This window comes from Triticum aestivum, chromosome 3D (assembly GCF_018294505.1).
Source record: "Triticum aestivum cultivar Chinese Spring chromosome 3D, IWGSC CS RefSeq v2.1, whole genome shotgun sequence".
NCBI lineage: Eukaryota > Viridiplantae > Streptophyta > Magnoliopsida > Poales > Poaceae > Triticum > Triticum aestivum.
The window spans coordinates 63032941-63039388 of record NC_057802.1 but is presented as its reverse complement, the minus strand read 5'-3'; positions in this window follow the sequence as shown (position 1 = coordinate 63039388).

The following is a 6448-nucleotide window of genomic DNA, read 5'->3' as shown; positions in this document are numbered from 1 at the left end:
ACCTCGTACCCCGTGCCCCTGGTCCCCACCTACTCTTTATAGCACTGTGCGACAGGGGCCCACCAGCCTTGCTTGGGCTGGACGCCCCCGATCAGGGCGTGGGTCAAGGGCCCAATGAGCCGTTGGGCCCATTGATGGAGAGATCAACCTAACAGCCTCATCTTTTCACGCAGGTCGACTTGTTTTATCTCATATCTTTGCAAGTTGCGATGATGCTTGCTTTCCCCACTAGACAAGAGAAGAACAGGCACCCCGGTTTGCGCGCAAAGAAGAAGATATCTACGGCAAAGTAACCGAAGCACGTAAAACCGAGCTGCATAGTTAATCAGCGACGCTGTCAACATCAAATCCGAGCACGCGAAGTCCAAGCCCGTGCCCAATGGCTGCTGACATTCGTGCGTGCATGGACCCAATTATATGCAAGAGGCGATGATGACATGGCTAGGGCTAGCCCAGTCGAGACTTAATTTGTGGATCAAGTAACAGCGACATGCTGACGATGAATTGGGCAAGTCCTGCTATGCTAAGCCGGGATGGATAAGAAGGCGGTCGTTGTTCTCTGCACGGTTAGCCCAGCTGTGTTTTTCGGTCTCGTTGCTGCGGAGGAAGCAGACAGGCAGACATAACGTCAACTACGCTAGTAGAATACCACGGGGGTACTCAACAAGTGACAAGATATGGACGGAGACAGTGATTTGGAAATACTTTGTGCGATGCCGGCTGGTCACTTTCAATCTAGCTAAGGTTCTTCGACGGCAGTGCACTCCAGTGGGCAGTTGACTTTTCCGTTGAGACTCCCACGGACAGGGCAATTAAGGTCAACAGGGCAAGCACACAACAACTAGTTTGTCGCCTAACTAGGGTTAGCGTGCTTTGCTTCACTATGCCGGGGTGCATATGTACCTCACCAAATTCCATTTGTCCCGGGCCAAAATAATCGACGTGCTCCTCAGCTGCGTGTAGTCCAAGATGCCAAGACCCGGATGGTGATTGTCAAAAGGAAATTAGTTGGTGGCTTGACACTGTGACGCAGTAACCATCTGATCGATCAGCCCTGGAAGAAATCTACTGTGCGTCCGTGTCAGATTCAGTTGGCAACCGGATGCCGTTGAGGTCGTGTATGTTGGCATCGCATGTGACAAGCGAATCCCACCTACCAAACCGATGGGTACGAATGAACACCCCATGCCAACGTGGCGCCCTGCATGCCCTGTTCCGGATAAGATCCAAGGCGACGAAAGTGTTTATATTAGCCTGATCAGTTGTTACCAGTACTGGCGATACGCGATAAAGCGCATCATTAGGGGCCGCATTGTGGATTGTAACCCAAGCAAAGCTGCCGGCCAGCGCGCTCAGGCCTCAACCTCACGAGACCGACCCGTACCCGCTTTTAGACCAGAAAAAGTAGTACGGGATAACTTAATTTTGTTAGCTAAAGATGTGTGGACGGATAAGAAAGCGTCGTTCGCTAGCTGCAGATGGAATGTCGATATGCCTTTTTCTCGCAATTGCAAGCTCTACAAATGGCTTTTTTTGTGGACGAGACACGACATGACACGACTATTCTATCGGCCAGTCGCTGTGCAGCCACGCACACGTCGCTCTCCGGCGGGATAAAATAGCGCTGGCCAGGACGGGGCCGGTCAGTTAAGGACGGTTTAATTAGTTGGCGGCCCAAGATTCGAGGAGGGTTAGCCACCACGTAATGGCGCCATGGCGGTGAGTCAGCAGGGTTAGCGAGAGCGTAAAGCGACGGGTCGTACGTACGTGCCGCGGGCCGGGGATCACACCACATGCGCCCCCCGCGCCCGTGCATGTGCGCGCGGCACACGTCGCCCGGGTTCCAGACGACGCGATGCCGCGAGGGGTACGTGTGCCGCGCGGCGTCGTCGTCGGGGCTGCATGGGGCGCGCGCTTGTCGTTGGGTCGTCGCAGGGAGGGAAAGGCGCCGTGGCACGTGAAAAAGGGGAGGACACGTCGCGGTGCACCGGCGAACAGTTGCGGCGAACATGCATGGAGCCGGGGTTCGTGAGACGGATGGCCTCCGTGTCGCTGGTCACTGACTCACTGTGGCTGCTTTGGATCCACCGACGGGGGGCATTGACGTCCCTATGGGGGCTATGAGGATGGGGCTATGGTGGATAGACAGGTGGACGGGTGCAGGGCCATCTTGACTGTCGCCGTGTCACGGATGTGGGCGACCTGCTCCCCTGCTGGAGATATGTGCATATGGAGTAAAAGCTTGGTGCAGCATCCCGGCCGATTAAGGGATCGCACGTACGGCTGCGGGCAGTGATCTCTGCCAGCGCAGGCCGATGCATGCATGAGGATTGTTGATTGATGGTTGGCTCCTCAGCGCAGGGGATCCTCCATCAGACAGTGGGCGGTGCTGCTTCTTCCGTGCAAAGCGTCGCGAGCGGAAGCGGATTTAACGCTTCGGGTGGTACGATCCTTGCGTGCAATTTGACGAAGACAGGAGGAAGATCAATCTGTTTTTCATTCAGTGGAAAAGGCAAACAATTCCGGAAGAGAGGAAGAAGAAACTGGAGTGGGCGAGGCCCTATGTTCGGCCTTATATTGGGCCTAGCAGGCTTTACGACCTGGGTGGGCCAAACGCGGACTTGTATGACATTCTTTGGCCCATCCATAACGTAAAAGGTCATGGTAGAAGTAGGGCGAGAAAATTTTCGGAAAGTTCCGTTATAAGGTGGTCGGTCGGGTCCGAGCGATGCAGTCATTTGCGCGTTTCTCTCGTACACGCTCGTGTGCGAGCCCCTCGCACTAGCTACGTACTGAAAACGAGCGATCGCCTTACATACTAAACACGAGTGATCCCTTCTCGCTGTTAACTGAACCCGATCGATCGATCCCTTCGTTGCTTGTTACTGAACCCGAGCGATCGATCCCTTCGCTGCTGCTTATTGAAGCCGATCGATCCATGCAACGCCTCCGCGCGAGGCACGAGTTGACTAAGCCGCTTGGTATGAACAATGTCCGTTCGCGCGCGCGAGACACGTAATAGATCGAGTCGAGACTTGCAACGGTGGAGCCCCTTGCACGAGACGTGGTGAGACCTAGCCGGTTGGTTGGTCGTGGATGAACAGTTTCCGTTGCTGCCGCCCGCTCGTACGCCCCACCCCAGCCGATGGGGGTTGCATGAACAGGACCCCGGCCGTGTAGACAGTTGACATTGGATGAATAGGACCCAGAGAAGGCCGTGTCACGGTACGCCACACCCTAGCCTGTTGGGGTGGATGAACAAGACCCCGTGGAGGCCGTAGGCAGTTGGCGGTGGATGAACAGTAGCCCATGGAGGCTAGAGCAAGTTGACAGTAGATGAACAATAGCCCGTGGAGTCCCGTTTTGCGGTACGCCACACCTCTCTCGATGAAGGGGTCCCCGTTTCAACTGTAGGAGGTTGAAGAGAAGTTTGTTTCCTCCATTTTGCGGTACACCAGACCCCTCCTGATGAACATGACCCCGTTTCGACCGTGGGCGGTTGAACAGAAGTCTGTTTCTCCGTTTTGTGGTACGTCAGACCCCTCCCGATGAACATGACTCTGTTTCGACCGTGAGCGATGGAACATAAGTCAGTTTTCTCCGTTTTACGGTACGCCACACCACCAGCCGATGGGGAGAGGCGGTCGATGAAGAAGACCCCGTTTCGTCCGTTCCTTCCAAACTGGTTGGCTCCGGATGAACATGACGCATTCTGACCCAATCGGTTGCCTGCATGACGTTATTTCTTCATTCTGACTCAGCTGGTTGGCTTCCGATGAACAGGACGCCGTCACTGATGTCCGTTGGCTCTACCATGTTGCCGCTCCATGTACACGAGCTCTGGCCGTATGCGAGAGTACGCGTTCGAGGCCCGCCATGTGTACGTACGTGGCCGTCTTTTTTGCAGCGAGAATGTACGTTCGTGTACACGATTTAGACGGGAGTGCCTGAGCTGCTACGTCGGGGGTTCTACTACGACACATGCCGCTCTTTACTTGGCCACAATCCATCGTTGCAGAGAGACTGATCGATCAGTATGACAGATAACGCTACGTACGCTGAGACCTGGTGGGTCCGAATTGTGAGGGGGGATAAGGAGACACTTCCTTGCGTGCGAAGATATAGCTGGTGGATACCTGCTATCAGGGGAGAAATCAGTTTTTTATGCATAATCAGAAGGCACTTCCTTGCATGCGAAGATATAGCTAATGAGTCTCAGCTATCAGGGAAAGCAAACATTTTTTGAACACAGGTAGAGCACTGTAGCCTTTTGCCTTGGCCACAGCAAGGTGGAGAATCTGCCCCCGATCCCTACTCCCCCATCCCGAAGGTCCATCTTCTGGTGCAACCCCTTTTCTCATGTAAAACTATCTGCTTTCTTAGGTTTTGTCTAGGAAAATACTTGTTTTCAAAAAATAAAAAACACTGAAAACATCAAAACTGAAGCTTTTATTCAGTACAAAGGTGGCCTCAGCCTGCAAATTTGTAGCACTTGTTAGATGGGAAGCGTTCCTACTCCCTTGTGAGGGAGCCGCGTGTATATATTGATTGGGGCAGAAAACCCCCTGATAACCCACCAGTGTAGGGGATCGTTTGTAACCTTCTTCAATAAATAAGAGTGTCGAACCCAACGAGGAGCTAAAGATGGAACAAATATTCCCTCAAGTTCTATCGACGACCGATACAACTCTACGCACACTTGACGTTTGCTTTACCTAGAACAAGTATAATACTATTTGGCAAGTATAAAACTATGAGTACTTTGCGAGAATAAAACTACGATTAAATTGCGAGGTAATAAAAGCGGATAGCTTTCATTAACAAGAAAGTCATTTGTCCCTAGGCAATCGATAACAAGTACCGGTAATCATTCTTGTAATTCTATATGAGGGAGAGGCATGAGCTAACATACTTTCTCTACTTGGATCATATGCACTTATGATTGGAACTCTAGCAAGCATCCGCAACTACTAAGATCATTAAGGTCGTGAAACCCAATCATAGCATTAAGTATCAAGTCCTCTTTATCCCATACGCAACAACCCACCTACTCGGGTTTAACTTTCTGTCACTCTCGCAACCCACCATAAGCAAATGATGAACGTATCGCAACACCCTATAGCGGGGACCCCTCATGTTTGCGCGGGACGGAGGGCACCGTAGGACAGCACCATAAATAAAATATACAATCATACCAACCAAGATCACGATTAACCCACAGGACAAAACAGATCTACTCAAACATCATAGGATATCCAAATATTAGTGGGAAATAATATATGGAGTTGACCACCATGTTTAACTAGAGATTACAACGGGGAGAAGAGGTGTTACACCGCTGCATAGAGGGGGAAAAAGTTGGTGTTGATGGTAGCAAGGTTGTTGATGTAGATCGCCGTCACGATCCTTGCCCCGGCGGCACTCCGGCGCCACCGGGAGAGAGGGGGAGAGAGCCCCCCTCCTTCTTCTTCTTCCTTGGCCTCCCCCCTAGATGGGAGGAGACTTCCCCCTCTGGTCCATGGCCTCCCCCCTAGATGGGAGGAGAGTTCCCCCTCTGGTCCATGGCCTCGATGGCGGCGGAGGGGCGGGAGCCCCTCCGAGATTGGATCCGTCTCTCTATTCCCTTCTGTTTCGCCTTCCCCAGATCTGGCCAAAAACCGTTTCCTATATTCCGGAAGATCCGTAACTCTGATTGCGCTGAGATTTTAAGACGATTTTTTTCCGGATATAAGCTTCCTTGCGCCCGAAGTATAGCTCCAACCGACGTTTGAGGAGGGCACAAGACACCAGGGCGCGCCCTGGTGGGTTGTGGGCACTGTGGTCCCCCATTTGCGTTGATTCCATCTCCCCAAAATCACATAGATTCCAAAATAATTCTCCGTAAAATTTTATTGCATTTGGACTTCGTTTGATATGGATATTCTGCGATACAAAAAACATGCAAAAAACAGGAACTGACACTGGGCACTGGATCAATAGGTTAGTCCAATAAATCATATAAAAAGTTGCCAAAAATATGTGAAAGTTGTATAATATTGGCATGAAACAATCAAAAATTATAGATACGACGGAGACGTATTAGCATCCCCAAGCTTAATTCCTGCTCGTCCTCGAGTAGGTAAATGATAAAAAACATAATTTTTGATGTGGAATGCTACCTAACATAAACTTGATCATATGTCTAGTCATGGCATGAATATTAAGACATAAGTGGTTCAAAGAAATAGTCTATAATTTGACATAAAGACATCAATACTCACGCATCCCAACAAACAATCATGTCTTTCAGAATATCAAATGCTAAAGAATGTTATCCCTACAAAATCATATAGTCTTGTCATGCTCTGTCTTCCTAACACAAAGTATAAATCATGTACTACCCCGGTGTCAGCCAAGCAATTGGTTCATACTTTTTAACGCGCTTCAGCATTTTCAACCCTCACGCAAT